This window comes from Bos indicus x Bos taurus, chromosome 20, assembly GCF_003369695.1.
Source record: "Bos indicus x Bos taurus breed Angus x Brahman F1 hybrid chromosome 20, Bos_hybrid_MaternalHap_v2.0, whole genome shotgun sequence".
Taxonomy (NCBI): Eukaryota; Metazoa; Chordata; class Mammalia; order Artiodactyla; family Bovidae; genus Bos; species Bos indicus x Bos taurus.
The window spans coordinates 69,899,573-69,902,322 of record NC_040095.1 but is presented as its reverse complement, the minus strand read 5'-3'; positions in this window follow the sequence as shown (position 1 = coordinate 69,902,322).

Here is a 2,750-nt window from a genome sequence, read left to right as displayed (position 1 = left end):
AGACACCAACTGCCTTTGATCACACACCCATCCCAGAACAGACAGGCGTGTGAAGAACAGGGCAGGGTCTTCAATTCCATGAGTGGTTGGGGGGCAGGAAGAAGAAATGTTAGAGGCAGCAGAGTAGGCAGAGCCTGGCCAGAGCTGCTCGGGACCTGCTGCCCTCCAAGGGCATGGCCTGCAGTCCCTTCTCCTCCTGTCTCCCCGGAGATAGCTCTGTGTTCACCCCAGGAACGAGGCGGTGATGGCAACTTTACCTCTAAATTTTCAAATTCTCCCATGTCTCCAGTCTCCTGAGCCACCCGACGGTGTCCTTGCCCTCTCCGACGCCCTGCCTGCCCCCTCCAGAAGCCCCCTTGAAGGCTTGTCCAGCCTATCTGCAGTTGGGTGAATACCCAGTCTTCACCCTGAGCTGCAGGCCTCTAGGCTCCTAGCTGCACCCACGGAGAAGGCAATGGCACCCCACCCCAGTACTCCTGCCTGGAAAATCCCATGGACAGAGGAGCCTGGTGGGCTGCAGTCCGTGGGGTCACAGAGTCGGACACGACTGAAGTGACTTAGCAGCAGCAGCAGCAGCTGCACCCAGCCCCATCTGGGCTCACTCTCTCTGTCTCTGCAGGAACACTAGCCACCCTGCCGTTGCTCAGTCATGTGCTCTCCTTATGACCTTGGGGCCTTTGCACCAGCTGTCCCCTCTGCCTGGAACCTCGTGTCCTTCCCCATCATGTTAAGTCTCCTTCCAGGAAGATTTTCCAAGAACAGACTAGGTCTAGTAATCCTGTCTAATGCGTTCAAAACACTCCTTTTTCTCTTTTATGGAAAGTTGAAAGTTAAAGTCGCTCAGTTGTGTTCGACTCTTTGCGACCCATTGGACTATACAGTCCATGGAATTCTCCAGGCCAGAATACTGGAGTGGGTAGACTTTCCCTTCTCCAGGGGATCTTCCCAACCCAGGAATCGATCCCAGGTCTCCCACATTGCGGGAGGATTCTTTACCAGCTGAGCCACAAGGGAAGCCCAACAACACTGGAGTGGGGAGCCTAAAGTTATCATACTTGTGATTCAATAACTGTTTTCCATCGGTCCTAAAATACCTGTGTCTCAACTGGAGTGTCAGCTCTGCTGGGTCTCTGCTGTGCCCAGCAACTTACTGGACACTCACCAATGGCATGCCCAGTGAATGAACGAATGAGCCTTCTTTGGAGTTTAGAGGTGCCCACAAGTCGTCTGATGGCCGTATCTCAGGGTGGTCCCATTCTGGACCCCAGGACCCCCGTGATAGCAGACCTGAGCTGCAGACACCCCAGCCACCTCCATCAGTGTTCCTCTGAGCTCCAAAGGCCAGCTGGCCACTGAAGTGTGATTCATCCATGTGAGAGGCATGAGCTAGCGTCACTCTCCCGGAGGTTCACCAGAGTAGGGAGCAACCAAACCCCGAACCCCGGGGGCCTCTGCGCCTGCATCCGAGCCCAGCAGGCGGGCCCGTCTGCGCCTCTCTTAGGGGAGAAACTCATGCATTTTCCACCAGGGATTTCGGGCTGTTTCCCAAGACACTACGTGTCCCATGTTGGTCCAGTTTTCTCGTTCTACTAACTCAGTGCTGAAAAAAGAAAAGTGACGTGTTAGTCACGTACTCGTGTCCGATTCTGAGACCCCATGGACTGTAGCCCACCAGGCTCCTCTGTCCATGGGATTGTCCAGGCAAGAGTACTGGACTGGGTTGCTATTCCCTTCTCCAGGGGATCTTCCCAACCCAGGGACCAACTCAGTCCTACTGTCCAGAAAATCAGGGAGGTTCGTAATGAATGAATCTCTCCCCTCCACACCCTCCAGAACCCTCTGGTTGTGGACACACACTTGCAAACAGCCCCAAGTCCAGACCCCCAACCATACAGAAGAGCCTGCATCTCTGTTGGGAGCAACTATCTCAGACGTTATGTGGCTGAGCCAATTAAAGAGGGTGGGAAGTTCCACAGCATAAACTAAAGTGGAACAAATCGAGTTCAGGCTGCCCTCTGCTCTTTCAGGAACTTTATGTAGCAATTATAATAATCACACTTAGCATCTTCAAAGACCTTTTAAAGCAGAGCAAATTAATCTCCACCTAGTGATGCAAGGCTGTGGATGGTAGGTTATCACCTGTGATCTGCACCCTGAGAAAGTAAGGGAAAGGTGCTGTGTTATGTCCAAGACCAGACACACACACACACACATTCTGGACGGAGCTGGGACCTCAGTCACCACGCGGCCCTGCCTGCTCCCCGGACAGCCTGTCTCATCCGTGACCCACTCGTTCGACCTGAGCTGTGCCCTGGGGCCCGGGCTCTCCCGGACACGCCAGGCCCACGGGCACGTCTCTCTCCTGAGTGCTTCTCGGCACCCTGCATTGGTGTGTCTTCTCAAATCAGAGACTACAGCCATCCTCTGAACCTGCGAACAGCAGCCCTCCACTTGGGGTGCTTGCTCACCTACAAACACCTTGGCCACGGACCTCCTGCTGTCTCGGTTCTGTGCGCCCAGCCGGTTCCCAGGTGGGAGGTCTCGGAGGACCGGCTGTGGGGCTGCCGGAAATGAGGTCTCACATTCAGTAGATGGCACTCTTACCTCTGAATCGGCGTGCGTCGAGTCTCTGTACACTCACACCTGGGAAGAAAAGGTAGCTTGTTGTGTTTTGAATCACAGTAGCCGGTGTGTCTCTGCTGTAGATAGACATCATTGTCTCTCTGCAAACTCCCTGAGGGAGTCACCTT